The 24,682-nt window shown below is 44.9% G+C and overlaps 1 protein-coding gene across 24 annotated transcripts in view; it reads left to right on the forward strand.

Annotated features, from left to right (window-relative positions):
- Positions 1–24,682, forward strand: part of ptprdb (protein tyrosine phosphatase receptor type Db) — a 157,946-nt gene that overhangs the window by 23,123 nt on the left and 110,141 nt on the right. For all 24 annotated transcript variants that reach the window (XM_068591835.1, XM_068591840.1, XM_068591843.1 and 21 more), the window contains exons 3-5: positions 3,692–3,717; positions 21,919–21,994; positions 23,700–23,766. The gene's annotated coding sequence lies outside the window, so the exon portion shown is untranslated. The remainder of the gene's footprint in view (positions 1–3,691; positions 3,718–21,918; positions 21,995–23,699; positions 23,767–24,682) is intronic.

Genomic DNA, 24,682 nt, shown 5'->3' on the forward strand with positions numbered 1-24,682 from the left:
GAGGGTAATCTATCTGCTCCTCACTAATGAAACACTCTGATCGCCGTGTGTGTGTGTGTGTCTGTGTGAGTGTGTGTGTGTGGGTTTAAATGTCTGTGTGCATTCAAGGGTGTCAGATTGTGTCTGCAGCGTATAGATATGGTGTCATATTCTCTGTTCTTAGTTTAATTAGAGACTTTACGCCCCATTAAGCAACACATGTTACGCATAATAGATAACTGGGTGTTTCAAATCTGCCATTATGAGAATTTCATTGTACAATATCATGCCAATAATTCTAAATTAACATCTTCACCTCGTATTAAAATACTCTCTCAAGACTACAATAAAAAAAATAAATCAATGCTACAAAGTGAGAGTTGGCGGTGACACAGATGTGTAAGTGTGTCTCATTTGGTTGTCAATTTCTAAAAAACATTTCCAACACTTTCTTATTCTAACATATTGTTTTCTGTCAGCCCCCTTTTTTTCATCTCCCTCTGAATAGTTTTACAAAAGTATCTTTGCTCTTCAGACCAAATTGTCTTTGACGGGTGACAAAAGTCGCTGCTTTATCCCTTTGGTGTCAAAAAATGTTTTGTTTAAAGAGCTGTATTCCACATTCAGAGCATTCATTTAATTATTAGTCTGTCTGAGCAGAGAAGGAAGTCGCTCTCCCTCTGTGGGATTTATAATCTGAGTTTCTCCTTGCTTTTGTTGACACGTCTGGGCCGGCCGCGGGTGCTGTTTAGCGCGTGCTGTGTAGCGCGTGTTGTTTAGCGCGTGCTGTGTAGCGCGTGCTGTGTAGCCCGTGCTGTTTAGCGCACGTTAGCGCGGCTCGCCAGCTAACGGCCGCCCGCTCTGCACTTCTCATACGGCGCATACGGCTGACAACGGCGTCCCGACCGACAGCAACATTCGTCGTATGCTAACAGGTTAACACCATGAGCGCCTTTGCTGTAGTTTGTACCGTTAGCCCCGTTAGCCCCGTTAGCACTGGGAGCTGCCGGCTCAACGTTGAGCAAACGTGTGTATCGGCAGCTGTGTTTTGTATTGGACCGCTTGGTGCGGGGGACGCCTTGTGACACCAAACAGCTGTTTATTGTCTACTCGAACATAATTCTGAAGTTTTACCCAGAATTCTTATGGCAGTGTACCGGTTGCTGTCTGGCAGGCGTGTTTGTTTAGCCGTGATAAACAAGCTCAATGGACCAGGATTCACGTTATGAGCCCTGGCCCCCAAGCGACTTGGCGTTTAAAGAGTTGACCCAAGACCGCTGGGACTTAAAGCGTCATATGACCTTGAGGGGCCCCCGGGCCCTGCAGCTCTTGTTAGCTACGTGTTAGCTGTGGGTCCCTTGGTACAGCGAGAGGTGCCGTACAACCGACCCACGACACGTTGAGACATGATTCAATCTTCACCCGCAAGTCAGTTCATTCTTCGTAACTGGACAGTTGGAAGGGGCGTCATAATATGGCGTGATTAACGGCATTTTAGTATGTTTGCCATCTTAGCCTCCAATGACAATGACGCCTTTTCGTCTCACAATGACGCTCTTGTTTTTTGTCGGTGTGAATCCAGCGCACCCCTTCCCTTCATGGCAGTGCGCTCTCTCTCCCCCCCCCTTTCCTTTCCCCAGTGTTTCCCATTAAATACGTTTGTCACAGTTCCCTAATGAACCAGAAAAATGTTCGACCGCTTCTCAACAGGAGGGGCTCGCGCGGTCTGACCGCGGGGAGTTTAGCTCGGCGGGTCAGCGGCGTCCGCTCAGCGTGGAAGCGCAGCGCTTAGCTCCGGGTCATGTTGGGAAGACCAGGGTGAAGGGGGCTCACTGGTTCCAGCTGTGAGCTTTACAGCATGCCCCGACTAAGCTTTTGCGTTTGGTACCGGCCTCCACAGATTGGCACACACACACAGTCGAGGGCGCACAGACAAAGTAAACCGTAAAAGAGCAAGAAGTCGACAAGCGTCACCAGGAAAGTGCCATAAACCAACCACCACGATGCTCAGGAGGAATGTGGAAGTTCAAGAAGTCCGCAGCGTTTCCAAAGTGTGACTGCGTTAGTCCAGTCTCTCCTGGAAGACACTCAGTGTTGCGCTCCGTTGTTCGCATGATAAGTGTGTGTTTGTATCTGTGTGTGCGTGTGTGTGTGTGTGTGTGAATGAAACAAGAGAGCTGGAGAGAGTTCAAACGCTTGGCTCCTTTTCTCACCTGCACGCAGCTGGCAAATCACAGTGTGAAGTGGGTGTGAATGTCAGATTTTGGAAAGCGAACCGTAATAGTTGGACGCCTAATCGGACATCACAAATGTGTGTTTGTGCGTGTATGTGTGTGTGTATGCATGCGACAAGTCGATGAGCACTTCTGACAAGCGTCCTGGCAGCTTTAAAGGTGTTTGCGTCGTCTCTTCTCCAAGGCCGCAATGTCCAATGCGTGGCAGCCAGGGGAGCGTAGCAGTGTGAAGTACAGTTGGACCATCGGCTGGCAATCGAAGACAAGCGCCCGACAAGCCAGACCCCGTCTCCCGACTTCCTGCGCCGCCTCTACTGGGGTCTGACAAAGTCTCGAGCTGCAGAAAGCAAGAAGGAGACGAGTAAACATTGTTCAGGTTCCAGAGATTCAGCAAATCCGCGAGGGGGCTATTTCTGGAGGGTTTTTTTATTTCTTCTTTTCTTTTTCTCTTCTTTTTCTTCTTTGTCTGTTTATTTAAACTCTGCAAGTTTTCTCCTAAACAGCCCCCTCAAAAGCAGATTCAAGAGCCTCTTTTAGGATTTGTTTTTTAAGCCGTCAAATGGTATTCAGTGCAGCAGAAACTGCTTCACTTGGCTTCCTTGTCAAGATCTAGTCCACATCCCCAGTGAACGCCATTAAAAACCCACCTGCACTGGACATGAAACATCTACAAAAAAAATCCCTAAATGCATCCTCTTGTGTCGCATTTAAGGAGGCCTGTTTGCAGAAAAAGGAATAAAGCATTATTGAGTATGTTTTCTTTAGTTTATCATCCATCGCCTGAAAGAGGACAAACCAAACGCTGGCTCTAGATAGCGCCGTCTTTTGCTTTTTTTCTCCCCTGCAGGCCACCGTAGTTCACCCACATGTCAGCACTTGGAGAAGTTTCAGTCGGTTGTATCTGCAACCTCGACGCTAGATGGCGCCAAATCCTACACACACTGAAATTAATGGTCATTTCATGTATTTTTTTAATACACATATCTCCCAGACTGGTTGTAATTTGGTGATGACTTTGTTTATTTTAATCTTTTTTTTATGAATCCCTAAAACCAAGCTTTGCATGCATTGCGCAAAAGGTCATTTTGTTTGTGCAACCACTTCAATTTCACACTTCTATCAGGGAATGTTTTAATTAGTTTCTGGTGAAGACTTGGGAATTACACTCGCAATTTGCATCCGTGTAATTAAAGAATAGCTGCTGGGTTAAAGGTAACCCTGAAGAGATTCAGCGGGCTTACAGGCCTACTTATAATACTTCTTTTGGGGCGAAGAGGGAGAGACGTCTGCAGACAAATGCACAAACGGGCCTGCCTGTGAGATGAAATCCACATCTTGTTTCACCTCATTCTCCTGCCAAGTGTCTTGGAAAGTTGTTCTGCAACTGCACCTCATGGTAATCTAATTCCAATCTTTTTTTTTCTTCCCCCTCCCCCCCTCTTCATTCTTTCTTTTCTCCCCCCTTTCTCTCTTTGCAGTTTGACGCGTTGAAGTGCTTCTTAAGGTAAGAGCGAGAGAGTCTCATCTTGTGTTTTCCCTCTCTCTTGTACTTTTCCTCGTCTGATTTTCAAGCCCATAAAACGCAGCACGCCATCAGCGCTTGGCGTGGTGTGTGCGGCACGAAACAATCTGTGTCCTCAAAAAAAAAAAAAAATGTTATTTTGGCTCCAGATCCCGCTCGCTGGAACACAATAACATTGTGTTAAGATAACAAAGAGACACTCTGGGTAACACTCCCACTGCACTCCCCTGGTGAAGCCGTGGTCAGAATCGCACACGGGGAAAAACCAGCAGCCGGAAGGACACTTTATGTTGGAATTATACAGCACGGCTGAACCGATTTACCTCCCGTCCGCCCATTCGTTATTGAACGCCTCCAATCAATAAGATATATGATAAGCGCCGCGTAGTAATTCTGCACAGTACACACAGCGAGCATTAACATACAGTAAATCCTCTTGCAACTGAATCTGCCTGTCACAAGCTGTTAGTCATGAGAAAAGAAAGAAAGAAATAAACCCTGGCTTATAGTTTTTTAAAAGGCAAGGCCAGGGTTATTGTTTATTTGTGGATTACAGGTTTCAGCCTTAGTATCTTATCTCAAACTTATTACTTTCAGACTGCGCCGCTCCGTAATAATATCAGCAGACGCACAATATTTCCAAGAAGAAAATGAAACATGGTACGAACCGGGCCTGACCTTGTGGTTTGGTCATACAGGGTGTGTGTGTGTGTGTGTGTCTGTGTGTGTGTGTGTGGGGAGGGGAGGCGTGGGGGTAATATCCAATGCAGTGTATCGGTGCGTGCATGCAGAGGCTTTTCTTTTCTGGTGTCGGTTGAAGACCTCTCTGAATGTCTTTTGAATGGTTTCAGTTCAGAGGTTCAACGGGTTTGAGTTGATCTGTAAAGAAATGCACGAGCGCAAATGTTGTAGTTTAATACAAGTTGATAAAAAGTTTTTATTTTTTACTATGGTGGAAAAAAAGTTACATATTGCCATTTTTTTTAAATGTAAATGCATACTCATGAGACCTGGAGCCCCAAAAAGGACAAATATAGTAAAAGGCATATAAAAGAACATAAATGCATAAATGTTAGGTTTTCTTTTAACCTCCAATCAAATGTTAATATTAATATTGGGATTTGTTACGGGCGGATGGCTAAGAGTACTTCTCTGTTATGAAATGTCTTTCATGCTCTTGCTGGTAAAAAAAAAAGTTTAAATAGATCTTGATCTCTGAAGACTTTAAAAAAAATAATTTCTGTACTGTTTTCAATGGTTCAACCAGACTGACGGCTCAAAGGGCAAAAAGAGACAAAGGATCTTCTGAACAACAGTTATAGAATATAAGAAATCCAAAATTAAAGTTTGCTGATTCAAATAGAAACGTGTTTCCTTTTCAAGGTCAAGTGTTTCAGATGTAACAAGCTGTTATCAGGTGCTGTTGCTTCAGCAGAGCTATTGCTAACACTGCACAATAGAAAAAGAAGGTTAGTGATGGTTTGTTTTATCGGAGCCCTCTTTAATCTAACCACTGAGGAGGAAGCAAACACAAACCAATACATGGAGAGCCCAAGGCACTTTTTTAAAATTTAATATGAGATTTAGAGGAACTTTCCTTTTCAGTAAATTAACTGATAGTTTTATATCAGAGCTGTCGAAGTCGTCAATGTGTCTGTTTTGGCTGCTTCCCCAGACTCAGTGGGCGTGAACATACTGTGCTTGATTGACATTTCCCCTCACACTCTGTTACATTCAGCTGCAACGCGTCGGGCAATTTATGAGTTTATTATTCTTTTTGGCATGTGTAATGTAATGACGTCACGAGGTAAGAGGCAAGAAACTCCAGCTCTGCCGTGTGAAGCCGATGCGGAAGTGTCTTAAACACCTGCATTCTGTCTCCTGACCTGCAGGGGGCGACAGATTGTTTCAGTGTCTATGAGAAAATGACCCTACCGGTACTTCCCTCTCGCTTTATTACTCAGTAAACATTGTGAACATTGAGTTCATGGTCTGAAGCTCCAGTGTCGAGACTGAGAAGTCACAAATCAAATCCCAAGTTTAGTCTCGCGAATCCCAGGTTAAGTCCCCAAAAAAAGCAAGCCCAGGGTCAAGCCCCAAGTCCTTTTGAGTTCTAAACACAGTGAACTCTTCAACCAAAAATAATGCTATTTGCTTCACTGCCTTAAAGTTGACATAAGTGGTGTTGAAAATGTGTTCATTTGAGCTGTTATTGGCATATTTCTGGCTTTTTGTCTCATGAGTTGAATTTATGTCAGGCGGAAAAGTGAAGCCAATGTGAAGGTGCTTTTATAGAAAATGACCCTCACTTGATTCATTCCCTCACTAAACATTGGACACATGAGTTTATGTCCAAATCTCTAGTTTCAAGTCTTTTTCAATCCAGCATGATGTTTATTTAGTAAATTATACTCCCTTTCGAGCCAAGTGGACCAAGCAGGGGATGTTTAGGGCAGACTTACTGTGATTGACAGGTCGCTGCCACTCCTCCGTTTTCCAAATATGGTAACATCCGTTCATTGGTTGCAAAAAATACAAGATGGCGGCATCCATATTCCAAATCGGCCAAATTCGAGGCTTGATAACGTCACGATGACTACGTCCACTTCTTACACACAGTCTATGGTCGTACCGAGCTGCACCCAACTGAACCGAACCGGAGCAGTTTTATCAGCCAGAATAACTAAAAACACCTCACTTAAAAAGCAGGGTGGGTAATCTTCAACAAAAAACATTACATGATTGTCAATCAATGACGAGTGTACTTATATACATACACTACCCTTCAAAAGTTCGGGTTTTTTTTAAATCAGAAATACACATTGTCAATGTGGTAAAAGACTATTCTTGGTGAAAACGTCTGGTTTTTAATGAAATATCGACATCGGTGTTTAGAGGCCCATTTCCAGCAGCTATCAGTGTTCTGATGGTACATTGTGTTTGATCATCGTCTTAGAAGACTAATGGATGACAGAAAACCCTTGAAAACCTTGTGCAGTGATGTCACACAGCTGAGAACAGTCTTGCTGGTGAAAGAAGATATAAAACTGGATTTCCTTTGAGCTGGTTGAGTATCTTGAGCATCACATTTGTGGGTTCATTAAACTCTCAAAATGGCCAGAAAAAGAAAACCTTCATGTGAAACTCTCCAGTCTGTTCTTGATCTTATGAATGAAGGATGTTTCATGAGAAAACTTGCGACCCCAAACTTGGGTGACCCCAAAACTCTTAAACGGTGGTGTACATGTGGTATCTGCTGTCTGTCACAGGACAGTTATAGATACATAGATAGATTATTACTTTATTGATCCCCAAAAGGAAATTCAAGGTCCAAGTAGCTCGACACATCACACAACGTAATATATACATACACACACTATTAAAAAAGATTGTCCAAAAGAAAAATTTAAAAAACAAGAAAAAATTGGATGGAGGGAGGGGTCGTGTAGCCAGTAGGTAGTGAACCCCGTATATAAATTGTGAGTGAGTGGGTTGGGGGCTGTGCATGTTTGAGGGGGAGGAGACTATGCAGAGACGCCCGTCTGATCATCTCATTCGTTCCAAAAGTAATAATGGGTGAATTGACAAACTGCCGACTTGGCAGCTTTCTCGCCAGATTTAGCGACTTTGGTGCTATTTGCTGCGAGCTACTTTCATTGTAAAACAGTTGGCAACATAACTGAATAATTCTGAAGAAGTAGCGTACTCTTGCTCGTTGCTCAAGACTGCCCCACCTCATCTTTAAGATCCCACGCTGTATGGGTCACATTTAAACATGTTTGGTGAGGCCCAGACCCAAAGCCACTGGGAATAAACGGCTGAAAAGCAACAACAGACCACACAAATTTTTACAAGGACGTTGTCGTTTTTTCCTTTTATCCATCAGAAGAATTTGAAAGAAGCTGTAATCACATTAAACCCCACACACGTTTACAATAACCACAATATGACTTGGCTCCAACAATTGAGAGAGAGAGAAAAAAAGACACTGCACTTCAATGTGAAGCGCTGCCACATGCGGCATCATTATTGCTAAAAACCCTGTGAGGCTGTAACTACTACTGAATTTTGTCCAAGTCACTCACACCTGCTTCATATCTGAGCACTGAGGGCTGCCAATCCTTCCAAAGACGCTAAGACATAAAAAGCCCCACAATTTCAGCGACAAGATTTTCACCGAACACATGACACGTCGCTGTGCCCCTTAGTGTTTGTTTGCTATCGTGCCCAGGGTTTCTTGTCTCTGATGTGTGTGTGTGAGTGTGTGTGTGTGTGTGTGAGGGCATACGTCTGTGAGAGGATGGTTCCTAGTGTTTGGAGTGGGGCTCTGTTGGGACAGAATCTATGTTGAGCCTCATTAGCGGCTACGGTTTGGCTAGCCCGCTGCTACTGGAGGCTCACTTGGGGCGGGGGAGGAGGAGGGAGGGTTGGGGTGAGGGGGCATGGGGGAGGGCATCAAGTTGTATGTTACTTTCTACTGCCGGCCACATTGGCGCTCGCTTGAGACTGTGGGGCTTTATTTCTTTTTCTGTGCCCATTTACTGGAGTACTGTACAGCCGCTTGAGCTGCTCGTTGCCAACCTCGGGCAGCAAACCAAACAGATATTTGTTTTTTTTTTTAAAGCAATCGGGTCGGGACCCACAGGAGGCTTGCGGCCGATTTTATTATTATTTTTGGAATTTCTTTGGGGGGGGGTCACCAAATATTTTTTTATACTTGATGTTTAATTAAATTATTTCGACAACAGAAAAATACATCACTTAAAAGGTAAGAAAAAATACAAAATACAAACATGCGGAGAGAAAACACACACAAAAGAAAACCAAGCAGGTAAATGAGTAAAAAAAATATATATATATATATATATATATAATATATATCTGTATGTTGGAGTTAATTTGTTTGACTTGATTGACTGACAACGTGTTGCATGGTTGTTTTGATTGTTTTGGTTTATTATTATATCTTAAATTAGATTTTCATAGTTTATAATTAACATTTATTTCTGCAGTACACCTTCGAGCCACACGAGGCAGCCTGAGTGTTCAAGAACAAGAAATGTTTCATGAAAAAAGATTAGCAACCCGGCATTTAACTCAAAATGTTCTTTACCTGACGAGAGCAAATCAACAGAATGAGATTGCTCTTTTATTTAATTTGATCTAATTTATAAAGTATTTAACATATAAATATATTAAATTGCATAAAACAAAGTTCATCAGACTTGTATCTCTTCAAAACAGCTGTTTTTTTCCTATTCAGGATAAAACATTGTGCAAGAAAGATCGAGGTAGATCTTGAATGGCGCCGCTGTGTGACGGCAACTGGCGAAACCTCCGCTTCAGCGCTCAAAAACCTGTTAAAGATGGAGCCACGCAGCACTTTAAATTAGCCCCACTCGACTAATACGCACATGGCTACGTAGATAAATATAGACACGCGGGATGAAGCTGTCCAGCTCACAGAGTCGCTGTTCATACAACTTGACTTGTGTAACGCGTTCCTGATGGAACTTGTTTAAAAGCCTTCGCTTTAATAGCTTTCGCTCAGCGGGGGAAAGGTTAATTAGCACATCCTGTTACAGACAGGCAGGACACTTCCTTCTGTCACACACACACAGACACACACACACACGCACACGCACACAAACTGTGTGTATCTGTCATATGAAGATGTAATCCAGCATCTGTTTGTCCTCATTTATTTCATCACTCAACTGAGGCCTTAATTTATTTTATTTTATTTTTTTTTGTTTCCTTCACTCACTTCTTTCTGTCTCTTACTCCTCCTGCTCAACCTCCTCCTACTTTTCCTCCTCCACCAACTCCTCTTCCTCCTCATCCTGCTCCACCTCCCTCTCTCCTCTTCCTCCTCCTCCACCTCCCTCCTCCTCCACCTCCTCTTCCTCCTCCTGCTCCACATCCCTCCACCTTCTCCTCTTCCTACACCTGCTCTACCTCCCTCCTTCTCCTTCCTCCACCTGCTCTACCTACTCCACCTCCCTCCTCCTCTTCCTCCTTCTGCTCCTTCTGCTCCTCCTCCTCCACCTGCCCTTTATTCACGATACGACGGGACTCACAGCCGCCAAAAAAAACAAAAACCGACGGAGTCTCCTCGGATCAAGATCTGTGCTTTGATACAAAGTGTGAATTGGGAAGATCTCACAGAGAAAAAATGACACACACACACACACACACACACACACACACACACTCCTCTGTCAGAAAGGACAGAGGAGTGGACAGAGGTGTTCAGCAGGTGTGAAGTGAGTGAACCGTGGCAAAATGATTGCTGTTGTGTTCTCTGGAAGACGGCAGCAAATCTTTACGAGTGCAAAAAAAAGAAAAAACAACAAAAAGAAACTGACAACTCAAAAGGAACCGTGGAGAAGTAGCGGGTCTTCTTTTCTTCTAAAAATGAACAACTCCACTTCAGATCGCGAACCCTCTTTTTTTACAATAAATCCACACTCTTTCATGTCATCCACTCTTCTTATCTCTCTCCTCAAACACTCTGCTCCTCCTCAGAAGTGTCTCTCCCCCCTCTCTCTCTTATCCGCTCGTGTTTTTGCGCCCAACCACCTCCTCCATCGCTCTCCATCCTCATTTCATTGCCAGTCTAGACAGCTTTCCAAAAGCAGGTGCTGAGGCGAGAGAGAGGCAAGGGGAGGAGGGATGGATGGGGGGGGGGGGGGGATAAGGGTGAGAAGAAGGGAGCGAGGGAGGAAAGGAGCCAAGGGGATAAGGAGCACCGAGCGAGAACAGAGAGAGATTAATAGATCAAGCGGAGAGGCATATGATGAAAGTTTAGAAGAGTATGGAGAGGAGAGGAAAGTAAATGAAAGAAGAGAGGAAAGGAGAGGGATGAGGTCAGGTTGAGGTAGGTTTGGAGCAGAGAGAAAGGAGAGAGAGAGAGGAGGAGGAGGAGAGAGGAGGAGATCTGAGTAAATCAGGTAGGCGCTCTGCGGAGGGGAGAGGTGCGGAAGAGGCTATTTTAATGCAGGGTGGAAATCAGGTGCTCGAGGTGGAGAGAGAGAGAAGGAAGTGGCAAAGAGAAGGGGGGAGAGGGGAAAGAACGAAGTAAAGAGAAGGGGGAAGGACGGCAAGGAAAGAGGCTGGAGGAGATGGATGGATGGATGGGTGGATGGATGGATGGAGCATGTGTAGGGGAGAGGACGGGAACAGTGTTGTTGTGCTTTTATGGGAGGACACCGACTGCAGGAAGTGAGGTGGGTAATAAGGCCATAGCTCATTCCTGTGGAGCAGCCTCTATCCTATTAGTGACTACCTCTCACTGGATGACTTATGTGCACCTCGTTTTTCACCAGCAGGATGACGGCAGATGCTTGGGAAGAAACAAACACACACACACGCACACACACATTCATACAGCCGCAGGAGCGATGACAGGAGAAATCTGCTCCTGCTTCCTGATGTGAAGAGAGAATGGCATCGCTGCAGAAAAATCAACAGCGTACAAACAAAGTGTCGGATTGTTGACGTTCGGCGTTCATGATGAGGCTCTGAGTTCATGAGGAGCAGCGCTGACGGGACTAATTACTCAACCGCTAACGTGGTCGGTCCATATTGTTCCACTGCTCAGGCCAGTCAAAGGTGTCTCTAACGAAGCCGACGACCAGACTGGGATCATGTGTGTTGCCTCCGCACGGCTCTCAACATGGCGTCGGCTTTGTGTGCACTGTACTCGCGACCCAGACGCCGCTGTATCTGTTGAGAATTGATGATTATTACAGTTTGTATCTCTTGATAATTGATAATTATTACATTTTGACGGATTGCTTCTTTCATCCGGCGCAGCTTTTTAGGCCTTTAGATGGATGGATGGATGGATGGATGGATGGATGGATGGATGGAAGGATGGATGGATGGATGGATGGATGGATGGATGGAAGGATGGATGGATGGATGGATGGATGGATGGAAGGGTGGATGGATGAAAGGATGGATGGATGGATGGATGGATGGATGGAAGGATGGATGGATGGATGGATGGATGGATGGATGGATGGAAGGATGGATGGAAGGATGGATGGATGGATGGATGGATGGATGGATGGAAGGATGGATGGATGGATGGATGGAAGGATGGATGGATGGATGGATGGATGGATGGAAGGGTGGATGGATGAAAGGATGGATGGATGGATGAATGGATGGATACTTTATTAATCCCCAAGAGGAAATTTGTTGTCAGAGTAGCGCCCAACACTTTACAGACATCAAATGGAATCAACTAAATAAAGTAAACACTCAAAATAAAATAAAATAAAAGAACTGGAATGAAAGTTATATACAAATGTTATATATATATACAATATGTATACACAATAGAATACAAATAACTGTGAAGTGTGTATTAAGGAAATTAAATTAAATGTAAACAGTGTGCAAAATATGTAAAATTTATATACATAATAGAATACGGGAGTCGTTCAGCGGTCCGGTGCGTTGTAAACCATCTCACGTGATGCCACTTGGCCAATCAAATATGTGTATTTCGATCATTATCGAGTGAGATAAACACACACACACACATGGCAGAGACCGGGAGAGAGACCCATCATCAGCCAGTTTACGTGGCGCTGTCCAGAAAGAGAAAAGTGGCTAACGACCAGCGCTTTTGGCCAAGAAGGGAAAGACTCTTATAGGTTCAGTCTTCTCACAGGAAGTTCACAAGCAGTGTGTCTCACGTGTTCAGAGACCGTGGTGGTTATTAAATGCGGCAATGTGAAGCGCCGCCACGAGACAAAGCTCACATCTTTTGAGCAAACGTACCCACTCACATCCAAAATGAAGCCCCCGAAAAATAAACCCATAACAGCCCGATATAATCACAATCCTGACACGTTCATTTACTGCCCAACAAAGACGTGAGAGGATGAATGGAGTGCAAACGAGTGAAGTCCCTGCACACAAATGTCTCTTTTTATTAGATTATAATATAATAGCATGGCTTTTTGGGTGACATCACACCTGAATGAAGTGAATACTTTTATACTTTATTTTAAGACTTTTTTATTTTGAATGATGCATTTCTGATCGGAATATGTTTATAATTCATCCAGTTCAACGTGACATCCTTCAATAGATATGGTTGAGATACTCTTCAATTGAACGTCCTGTATTTGATTTTCAGTTGTTGATTACACACAGACGAAGAATCAAAAAGACAACGAGTGTAACTCATACACATGTCCACAGACTGGAGGTATCACTGACAAAAAGCCATAAACCAACCCCCACAATACCAAGGTGGGATTGCAATTTTCTCTAAACTCACATCTCAAATTCATGGACACCGTTATTACCTTCATATAAGCCCTCGAACCAAGTGTTAAAAGCGTTAGCGGGAAACAAAGGTTGAATATCCTGTAAACAATTTAATTTGCCTGCCAAAATATATACAAAATGGATTCTTATTTAAGCTTAAACCAGCAGCTCAAAGCTAACTATGCTAACAGCGCAAACTCCAGCAGCTTCCGCGACGTTGTGGCTGGTTTGGACGGCGTCATCGAGCGGAAACCGCCAGAGACACATCGACCCATCAACACTCAATCCACTGGGGCGTCAGACGTAGCACACGTTAGCAGCCCGGCAGCTTGCTTTATTTTGAAATTGTTTTTAATGAGACTGAGGCTTTTTGCACAATGCTTTTGCATCGCTAAGTGCACCTCGTTTTTTGTTGTTGCTGCTTGCAGTTTTTGCATGACCGCCCTGAACGCCTCGAGTTTAAAAAATCGGTACGCCGGGTGAGTTGATTTCATTCATTTAAACTGTACTGGTGGTTATTAGGTTGCTTTATCTCTGGCTCAGGTATACAGCGGCTAAGGCCGTCCTGAACCAGGAAAAAAGCCCAGCACCTGACCTCCAAGTTCATGGTTAATCTAATGTTAGCACTCATTTGACGGTTTCCTAGCAAACTGCAGCGCAGTGATTGAGCGACTATAAAAAGGCAGTGCTTTGTGCCTCGCTTTCACAACTTGCCTGATTAAGGCCTCAGTCAGCCAAACAGCGTACGGCTAACTGGGTGCTACTGTGATTAGTAACCATCTGGGTCCCTTGCCCCTTCTATTTGTGTTTGCTGGAGCTTGTAAAAAATATTGACTGGATATTAAAAGTGGAAGGAGTTGTTGTATCACTAATTTGCTTGTGGACTACAGTTTTGAAGTTTTGAAGCCTGGAGTTTGACCTTTTGTCCATCGCCATCTTTATTTTTTTGCATCCAATAAACGGAAAATGACCGTATTTTGAGTGCGCAGGAGTGACGATTAGACCCTAAATGGGACTGTAATTCACGAAATCGGCATCATGCAGTGTTGAACAGGACTTTAAACTCTAGATTGAGACCGTACACTCATGTTTACAATCAATGTTTACTGAGGGAATACATCAAGAGAAACAAGCATGTGAGCCAGCTGTCATGAGTTGATGAGTAACATCTTAGCTCACGCCGCCAGCCCGAGATCAGATTGATGTTCAGAAGCACCTCTGCAAAAACTCAGCCAGTTCCAGGCATGGAAACTGATCATCGCCTGTTCAGCCAATAACCTTGTGCATTTACAGTGGGTGTCTGGGTGCTGTATAATAAGTCGCTCCAGGGAATATTATAATAATGCAAGATATTTAACAAAACCCCTTGCTATATTGCTAGGGTTTGAAATTTTGACCATTTTACGTCATAAACACTCCTACATCCTGTTCATTTTTCTAAAGCGGAGCCACTGAGACAGAACAATCAAATTAAAAAAAACATTCAAACAGAAATGAAGAAGACACGTCCTAATTGTCGTACAGTTTCACAGAAAAGCCGCCAAAAGAGACAATTGGTACTTTAACAAAAGAAGAAGAAAAACTGTCTTGATTCCACACACATAAACACACACACACACACAGTAAAAAAAACAACATCTTTTCAATCTCATTGTGTCCTTTAAAGTGAAAGTTCATCTGTGTTATTGTAATTTACCGTCCCTGTGGTGACATTTCCTTCCGAGAAGGAAGGCTGACCCCGTCAGACTCCTCAACCGCTGGAGTCCAAGCAAACCCAAGGACTAATGGTTCGGAGAAAGGGGGGAATATAAGAATCTATTCCAATAATTTTTGCCATTTTAATTAAATTTATGCATATTGGTTCCTTGTGAAGAATTTGGGGCAGCTGTATCAGCGAGAGGGGGAGGAAACAGAAAATGGGTCACATTGGTAAAGGGACTGCGAGCGCTTCATTATGAAGCCGGTTGCAGTCATTCTGTGGGCCCTCAAATCCTGGGATCCCAACATCAGCCGAACACTCGTGGCCTCGTCAAAAGCAAGAAATAAGCAGGCGTCAAGTCACGGCGGTCCCACCCGAACGCCACCTCCCCCCCCCGTGTGTCAATCGGCCGCCCTTTTCCTCCGTCTATTCCGCTGTAAATTAACAACCCGGCTCGCTCGACCTCCCAGAGAAACCTGACAGGTGCTTCCTCTCCGCATCTGCAACTTCTGGACGAGAAACAACTGCACGCATTGTCTCTACCGGTGAATACATTAAGACGTTAGCGCCCAGACAATTCATTGTTCGGGGGCGTTATTAGGTGTAATGTGTAATTTTGCCTTTTAAAGATGAGGGCTGAGCAGATGCAACAGGGCAAAGCTTTTGCCAGTTCCTCACTTTAGAAGCTCTTCCTCCCTCTTATATATCTCATTTGCCCTTTCGCATTCGCTATAATTCTCTCCCTTCCCCCTCGCCCGCCCTCCATGACGCCCGTTCATTCTTCTGAGCTCCCCCCCTCTGTGTTGTAGACACTTTCTTTCACTTCTTTTGCCTCTCAGTCATTCCTTCTCTCGGCCCCCGGAGCACAATGGTGTCTAATATGTCTTTAAAAGTAGGACAGCGCTGAGTAATTTGTTGCACCTACCAAATGATAATTCAGGATTGTCACCGTCTCGCCTTGACTTCCCCCCCTTCGCCAGAAACACGGTAGCATCTGCTGCTCAAAGAGAGCAGTCATTGAGAATTTTCTCGCCTTTGTGGCTTCAAAAGGAAACCGGGAAAATATAGGATTATTTCACAAAGACGTGACACCGCTTCACAGCGGGGTTGCTTGTGCCCTTTATGTAAGCCGCGTGTATTAAACTGTCGTGACATGGAATTTACCGAGTTGTAGATTGCTTACAGCCTCCCTCTCTGCTGCAGCTTTTCCTCTTTCCAGTAAGCGTGAGGAGAGAAGGCTTCCTTAAATCTCAAACTCTTTTTTCTCCGTACTGTAATTGTGGCATTTTGTAGCAGTTTGGCCTCTCAGGAGGCAAAGCAGACCGGATCATTGTCATCGTTAATGTGATCGACCGGAAAGGTCTTGAAACTTCTGGAACATTCCAAGAATTTTCTCTCATTTTTAACCTGCATCCTATTTTTATTTTTTTTTACATGTTTTAGTGTCGAAGCGATTAATGAGAACAACATTTATTTAAATTGGTCTGGTATTGCAGCAACATAATCGCTCAGGGTGATTATTTCGCATCGTCAATGTATACGCAAATTGAAATAGCGTGCCCTGGGCTCATATTGTTATTATAAATGCTTGAAAACTTGAATAAAGGATCCTACAGGGAAACAAAATGTCGCTTGACCCCGTCTGTTGACGTAATTGTGTCCAACCAAGCTAACACTAAGCGAAATGACAAACTCTGACCAGACCGACAATCTGTTTCCACTGTTCCACAAGTCACAAGACACTTGACTTGACTATATTTATTTGATGTGGACATCACAATGGCATTAGATTTCCTTGCACACATGCACAAAAAGAAAACCAGATGCACTGTTTTAAGTGTTTATAGCTAAATGCTAATTTCCAACACGTGTCCACAGGAGGCTTTTTTTAAAATAAAATAAAATGTACAGTATATATATATAATAAAATGTGATAAAACGGAATACAAAAGCGAATACATCCACTTATACATACATACATACACAAAGTATGAAGGTGTTATATCTGTGAACTCTTCTCTACAATAGCAAACAGAGCAGATCAAGAGAAAGGTAAAAAAAAAAATCTGTAGGATTCTTTCCATAATGTTATTAGACAGCCAGAATAACTGTCCAAAAACAAACACTTTTGGTGGACGTACATTGACGATGAGGAATTTACTGGAATGATTTCATAGCTCTCCGGCTGCAGCGTTCTCCTTCAAAACTATTTTACAACAATAATAATAAAGTAGTTATGCCTATTAGTCCTTCAGCTGCTTTAACAAGCCGTAGTAGAAATTAGTGAAATAGTGTGAAATTAAATGTATCCTGGTTAGGTTTCACATTGCATAAACTATAGCAGACCTATTAAGACAATCATTCGCTGAGGCGCGGGTGCAAAATGTACTTAGTCTTGGGCACAAATCTCAAATCTCTCTTGTGGAGTTTATTTAGCATATTTTGTATGTCCGTCAAGCAAACTTCTGCAGAAGCACGCAGCGGGAGTTCCATTAATGCCCATTAATACTGAGAAGGCTCTGCAATTTTGCAGCACTGGTTAACTCAGAAGCACTTTTGTGAAACATTTAAATCCGGTTACTCTGTAAATCTATGAAACTGTGCATATCACTGCATATTTTTCCAGACTGTCCTGAAGATATTTCAGAATAAAAGCTGTTTGTTCACAAAAGATGGAATTCTTTTCACAGAAAGACGCTGGAGGGCAGAACTACATACAGAACTTAACTTTGTTGAGGTCTGTGACATGATCCACAGAGCCGAGCCCACGTAGGCGGTGTGTCGGACACACGGCGCCGAAATTAAGAAGCTAAAGGTTCTGCGATGCAGACGTGGTACTCACACAGAAATACCCGGAAAAAAACACTAAGTTACCCTTTATGAGCCAGCTCGCATGACGTGGTTGCGTAATGTCTTCTGTCGGAGTGGAAACTTTCCTGAAATAACCCGACTGAAGTCTTATCTGAGATTGGGAGACGATAAAGTTTTGAAATTTTGACACCTGGGTGAGGAACTGGCGTGGAGTCTCTGACAAAAAGGATGCTTATTTCACTGCGTTACTGTAAGCTTGACACAAAACCAAGGGACTGAAAGTCAAACTGTTGACATGCGATTGACATTATCGCCTAACAAAGTTGATACAGTGGAAATGCTAATGTTTAGACACCCGGCAGACACGTTAGCATCAGTTTGGAGCCGGTTATCTCGCAATTGGACGTCCCAAACTCTCTCTATCCGTTGAGCTGCTGCTGGACACCAGTCAAAGGAGGTGTGTGTTTTTGAGACGGAGCTTTTTTTGAAACCACAGTAATGAGCAGAAGGACGATTAAAATGCTCCGCGGAGCTGAGGGGAGCGGCAGTTTGGTGATGATTCTCTGTGGGGTCGTTACTTCAAGCTGCGCCTTTTCATCCGTTTATCCGGGGTCGGGTCGCGATGGCGGAAGGCCCAGCAGGTCGACCCAGGCTTCCCTCTCACCCGCAACACTTTCCAGCTCATTCTGGGGGATCCGGAGGCGTTCCCAAAGGCAGCTGGGAGATATAATCCCTCCAGCGTGTCCTGGGTCTTCCCCCGGGGGTCTCCTATGAGTTGGACGTGCCCGGAAAACCTCTAATCAAAGGTGTCCAGGAGGCATCTGAATGAGATGCCCCGAACCACCTCACATGACTCCTTTGGACACGAAGGAGCTCAACTCCAAGTTCCCTCCTGATGTCCGAGCTCTTTACCCCATCTCTAAAGAGGAAACGGCTTGTATCCACTACCTCGTTGTTATGATCACAACCTTGAGCACTTTACACTAAATCATACTTCCCATTTAAAATTCTTTGTTGTGAAATGTGTTGTATCATTGAATTCACAGTCGAAAAGCCTTACGTTCTCACGGGGTGTTCCTCACTCCGACCTCTTGACCTGAACCCTTAAGTTTGACCTAAAAATCAACATGAAGTCATACATTTTTTTCCCAATACTGAACACGCCCCTTGTTCTAGTCCTGATAAATTGTCTTCTCCAGAAGGTAGAAGCCTAAGATTTTATCTGCAGCTGCATTTGGTTTGTTAAGTCAGGACGTAAAAGCACACCGGAGCATAATAATGCTAACTGAAGCTTTGCTTACCCTACCTTATGGATATAGGAGGAGCTCATTTTCTATAGAGGATTGGACGACATTTTTTTGCGTTGCTCTCGCCCGTCACGTGCACAGGTCGACTTGGTCGAATCGCGCCGTTCGTGCAATCGTACATCCTCTCAAAGAGCTCCTCCACCCCGTCACCCTCTTGTGTAAACGCGAGCGGAAAAACGAGTTGTTTTGCGTGAAAACTGCGTCGCGCGGCTCCAAAGGGGTCCCCGCCGCCGAACCGACCTGCGGTAACCTCCTCGGCATCAGCACATGCACCTCGAAAGAGTAAACATGTTTACAAAGTTCAATTTCGAAATTTATTTTTCTCTTAAAACGCCTCACTACCAAGCGCTCGCCGCCTTTTTAAAGAGCCACGGCCCAGCACGGGGAGGGTTGTGTCTGGAGAGGAAGTGTGTAGGTAATCATGTCAGTGTTATGCGACCCCCGCCCGCTAAAGTAGGGCTGAAAGAGAAGGCCGTCTGATGCCCACCCTGCTGCCCCGCTTCCCCACTTCGCCTTGATGTTGAGTCCAGCCGACAGGAAGCTAAGACGAGTGTTTCTCGCATGCTGAGTGAAGCCCAGCCCCAAAGTGAGCCGAGGTCCACCGAGTCGCCCCGGTTGGGGTTAGACATCAAAAATAAAATGTATCTGGGCCATCGCCGCAGAAAATAGTCTCGGCTCACGGAGTGAAACGGGTACGTGGAAGCACTTTAGTGACCTAAATAATGCGGTCGCTTTTCCCCCCCTGAATCATTCACCACCACCGGGGACGATTGTCCAGCCGGAGCGGTCGCAGTCGACCCCACCCCGCCCCACCCCCTCGAAATTCGGATCGACATTCTGACTCCCTTCCGCTGAACAGTCGGCCATGAAAAGGATTCAAAGGCACTCTGAAGGGCTCCCATGGGGCGGATCCTCACAGAGATGCAAAGCAACTAAAAACGGTTCGCAGGCAGACTCTCGCCGCGGGGGGCCACTTTTACCTCGCCGAAGTCGGGGGAAGACTAACAGTAATGGCGGCTCTGCAAAACAACAGGATGGACATAACTTGTCCGGCTGCGCCCGAAACCTGTGAGCGCCAAATTGCCTACTTCTCTCTCTCGCTCTCGCTCTCTCTCTCTGGAAATGATCTAGTTTCCAAACTCTTTTTTTTCTTTCTCTGCCGAGTGCTGCCGAGGCTTTTTAATTACTTGTGCTGGGCCAGCGCAGGTGAAGCACATTCTCACTAACAAGGTGGTTTCCATCCAGGGAGCACTGAAAAACCCACCAGGAAAACAAACATGATGGAGAGGGAAAGCCGTGCGGCCGGGAACCGAGGGTAACTGATGCTTAATAACCCCCCCCCCAGCCCTCACCCGACTGATTTTAGCAGCCGTTGTCACATCGTTACAGAGGAAACATGGTGCGAGAGGAGAGCAACTCAGGGGGGGAGGGAAGGTGTGTGTCATCGACTGCAAATAAAGTGTGAACCAGTTTTCACACGTGACGCATACATACATTAGCCACAAACACACACATGCAAGCCAGGGCTGGGCGCTCAAATCTGCTGTCTGGAGACACAGAGACGTTTCTTCTCGTTATGTTTAACGTGCGTTATGTCAGACGTGAGTTCCATCGCGAACCCTGGGAAAAAAAAAAAAAAACTGAAAACCTGCAGGGTGAAGAAACGTAACAGTAATGACATATGTCCTAGTTTTTTTTTTTTTAATTTCCTCGACTGGTAATTAAAAAAACTCACACTTCACACATCATCTTTACATCATCAAGATCCTGCAGTTAATGTATTCTGCCATCATCATCCTCATCATCCTCATCATGTCTCCTTATCCCAGTTAAGTCGGTCAGCAGCACAGGCGCAGGAATGGTGTAACAGCACAGACTAGTGGTGGCTCTGTGTCATGGCACCTCGCTCCACAAGCACCCTGCTGGGATCTCTAGTCCTGTTTTATTTCTTCTGCTGCTGTAAGATGTCACGGCTGTGGATGTGTTGCTGTACAACAGAGCTTCTCAAACTCTTTTTGGGGGGGTTCCCCCTCTTCATTGTTACGCTGATGAAGCATGAAGCATGAAGATGTCTGCCATTGGAACCGTTTCATAGCCTCTTTCTAACTGGAACACTTTCATTGACATAAATGAAAACATTATATGTCATTAAATGTTAATATCAGAATCCAACTCGACAGGATTTCTACATTTCATGGAACTGAACTTAAAAGAGAAAGGGAATAGTCTCAAGACTGAGTCTCAAGACTTTAGTCTTAAGCTGAAAGAAGAGCTGGACTAAATGTGTTTCTAGGTACTTTGATATTTGATCAATATACTTGTTTTAATACATCAAAGGTATTACACATCTGTACTTCAATAATACAGCACAATTTGATGAATATCATTTTAGTTTTTTAGTTTTTAAATGTTGACAAGCACAAAATTCAGTGAGCAGTAGGAATAAATATTTCAGTAAAACATTTAAATTTAAAAAATAATTAATCTTTTCTTTAAAAAAAAATAAAAATGTTGAAACACAATATTATTTTAGTTTATTGAGAGCAAATTTGAGAATCACTGCTGTTTACTATTATTTTGTCCAAGGCCTCGAAGTTCAACCGAGGATGATAAAAGAAAAAAAGTGAAGTGAAGTGAAGTGACTTCTGTTTATGACTCTTTATGATGCTGCGCCGCCATAGAATAGCAGGAGAACAGCACGGAGGACGTGTGTGTGTGTGTGTGTGTGTGTGTGTGTGTGTGTGCTTACTAGTGCACACAAGTGTACACTCGGCTTGTAGCTAGCTGCCTTGGAAGCCTGTAAGGCCGCAGTAGAGTCGAGTCCGTTTGACCCGGCGTGTCCTTCGGGAACAATTACTGCACACGCACACACACACACACACACACACATACACGCACACACACACACACACACACACACACACACATACGAACACACATACACACTGATGCAAACGCAGGGAACTTAGTAGAAACCCAAAGTTTAGTTTGAAGAGTATATTTCTAAATGGCTATGCCTCCTTTCCTAATCCCTTCTCTTCCTTTCCTCTTCTCTTGCCTCCTTCTCCCTTGCAGGAGAATTCTGGGGAGATTTCTTGCTCTTTCGTTCCTCAAGAATGAAGCGGCCCAGCCGACCCGCGTGCTGAACCAGGTAAGAGCCCGATATCAAGATGACCTTCAAACACAACAACGAAACAACAAAAAACACACACACGCACACACACACAGACACACACACACGTGCACTTTCCTCCCCACTCGCTGTCAGAAGCAGATTTTTTTTCTTTTTTATAGTTCTGGGGCCATATTGGTGCATGATTTATGTTGCTAAAAGGCTTTGCCGTGTCCGCTGAAAAAAGACACGGAGAGGGAGTACAACACACACACAAACACACGCACACACACACACACACACACACACACACACAAAGAAAAGGAAAGAGAGAGAAAAGAGGGGGTGTCTTGCTTCTGAGAAAGAGAGAGCCAAAGGAAGCTCAGAGCGAGAGGCGCATCCTGAGGGACAGACGGATCGAGTGAAGACATGTCGACAGGATGAAAGTTTAAACAAACATCAAACCCCCCCCTCCTCCTCCTCCTCCTCTTCCTCCCTCATCATCCTCCCCCCTCATCCATCCCCCACAAGAGCGGCGAACCTGCCTCCGCCGCCGCCACTGCGGACATGCACAGAGACAGACGGGCAGACAGGACAAGACAGAGCGGCGATTCCCCCAGCTGTTTGTGTGTGTGTGTGTGTGTGTGTGTGTGTGTGTGTGTGTGTGTGTGTGTCTGCGTGCGTGTGTGTGTGTTTCTTAAAACGCTGCCTCTGATACATTATTGAACGCGCGGCTCTCCAACGCATCGCTGAGCTTTCCTCTCATGTTAGCGCTCGCGTGGCGTCACCAGTCTAAATATAAAGCATTCGCTCAGCCCTCTTCGTTTCCGCTAAAAGATGCAGGGGCTTGCGCGTAGGTGTGTGTGTGTGCGCGTGTGTGTGTGTGTGTGCGCGTGAACGCGCGTGAGTGTGCGTGCGTGTTGCTCCGAGTGGCACTTTCTTTTTCCTGAGGACGCTGTCGAGTTTGTCTGTGACTCATGATGGTTTGCAGAGGCCTCTGCTAAATAAAAACTTCAAAAAGAAAAGAATATATATATATATATATATATATATATATATATATATATATATATATATATATATAAGATATAGATTTCATCAAACTCTTTGAAAGTGTTGCTGGATGATAAGTGCAGTGCCGAGGCGAGCGGCGCTTCACTGGGAGTCACATATACTGTTCGCAGAAGGAAGAGAGACATTATCCGGGGGCTATGTGTGTGTGTGTGTGTGTGTGTGTGTGTGTGTGTGCGTGTGTGTGTGAGAGTGTGTGAGAGGGAGGGGGGGGGTCAGACAGTAAATGCTTTGCATACATAATAGCAACACTTCCCCCCTCCTCCCTCTTTTTCTTTCCCTTTGCACCCTAAAAAGTTGTGATTGGGTTGTTCTGAGGTCACTGTCCCGAGACTGCGTGCCGGTGCAGTACCCGGTCCGGCCCACAGGTGGCGGCAGAGCAACATACCCAGAAAAGACATGTTTCTGTGGCAGCCTTGATTGCCCCCATTTTTTTTGTTCTTTTTTATTTTATTTTTTTTCATCAGCAAATCTCTGTGCAGGCCTCCCTTCATCTATCTCTCTGTCTCATCCAAGACGGACCCGTCAGGCAAACCATCCTTTTCCCCCGGCCAAGAAAAACAGTGGAGGAAAAAAAAACAACATACAATCAATCTGGTGTATTTCTGCTCGCGGTTCAAGAGTGCAGACAGATTTAAACTCACATGAAAAATCTCGTCTTGTCCTCTTTCAGGTCCCGCTTCTTTTTTTTGTTCTTTTTTTTTTTTTACTTCACGTTCCAGGATGAACCATGAGCAAAGGTAAGACATGTTTTCTCTGACCTCATGCGTGTGTGTGTGTGTGTGTGTGTGTGTGTGTGTGTGTCTTCCTTCCTATGTGTCTGTGCGGGGACGCATTGGACTTGTGGGTCCCCGGGTGCACAAGCGCATTGTGTGACCGTTTCCCACCCCTCCCGACCCGATTGGCCCCTCCGGGTGCCGGTAGCTCCCTGTGTGTGGTTGCCATAGTGACCGTGGGTTGAGTGGCGAGGTGGCGAGGTGGCCGGAGCGGACGGCGAGGGTGTCGAGGGTGAGGGCGAGGGGGCGGAGCGGGGAATGGAGGCCCTCGCTGCCTCCGGCCTGCGTGAGCTCTGTGCGTTGGGCTCGTGTGTGTTTCCGCATCGAGGAGACTCTCGCCTGCGCGATTAGGAATATGATCACGATATCGCAACTTAAACACACACAGTCAATCATGTAGGAACACACACAGACAGACACACACACAGACTGGTTCAGTCCCTTTGATCTGCTTGTGTTTTGTAAAGAAGTATTTCTGAACGAGGGCTCCTGAGGTGACGAGCAGCCTTTTGCTTTCAAGGAGTCACACGGCACATGGAGTCGAGGTTGGAGACTCTTTTTCTCCTCCTGATTCCAAATACTCATGACTCAGGAGATCTGGCCATCCAGTAAAAGCTGATCCAGGACCTTTGCGCTCTTTGTCCACGACGCTACTGTGTCTGTGGCCCACTGAGACCGACTCGATGATCATGAAAACAGATCATTTTGTTATGGGATTGATGAAGAAACTGTTTTAAATGGAAACCGTCGCATCCCGCATCCTTTTTGTGTGTGTATGAGGTCAGTTTCGGCACCGCTAGTTGTCTGTTATGGACGTCTATAACCAGCAGCGGGACCCAGTCATCGTTTTCCAAGTCCCAAGGAAGTCTTAAGCCTTTGT

This window comes from Clinocottus analis, unplaced genomic scaffold (genome assembly GCF_023055335.1).
Source record: "Clinocottus analis isolate CAN_PGR_092001 unplaced genomic scaffold, fCliAna1.0.p SCAF_26, whole genome shotgun sequence".
Lineage (NCBI taxonomy): Eukaryota > Metazoa > Chordata > Actinopteri > Perciformes > Cottidae > Clinocottus > Clinocottus analis.